Source organism: Penaeus monodon, chromosome 24 (assembly GCF_015228065.2).
Source record: "Penaeus monodon isolate SGIC_2016 chromosome 24, NSTDA_Pmon_1, whole genome shotgun sequence".
In the NCBI taxonomy this organism is placed as follows: Eukaryota; Metazoa; Arthropoda; class Malacostraca; order Decapoda; family Penaeidae; genus Penaeus; species Penaeus monodon.
This window is the reverse complement of record NC_051409.1, coordinates 26048507-26048882: the sequence shown is the minus strand read 5'-3', so window position 1 is coordinate 26048882 and position 376 is coordinate 26048507.

The following is a 376-nucleotide window of genomic DNA, read 5'->3' as shown; positions in this document are numbered from 1 at the left end:
AAATGATGCCGAAAACAAAATCTACCTCAAACATCCTCCATCCAGCATTTCATTCACTGAATCATCCACCACAAACCCCATCACTTCATTCATCACAATCCTCTCCCTCGCTTCCCCCCTAAAAGAAGGTCGAGAAGTTCAACCAAGTTCATCCACACGCCGACGTCCTCACCTCACTCATCTTCACTCATCGACTCCCCTCACTATCACTGGCCACTACACCCCCACCCCTATCCCTTAGCCCCCCCCCCTCTTTGCCCCCACACCAGCGGCCACTCAAGCGGAAACTTGTGTTTTGTCGGACACTTCTCTTCTCTCTTTTTTTTTTTTTAATTATCGGTCGGGCGTGAGTCTTTCTATGGCCCGCTCAGTGGGA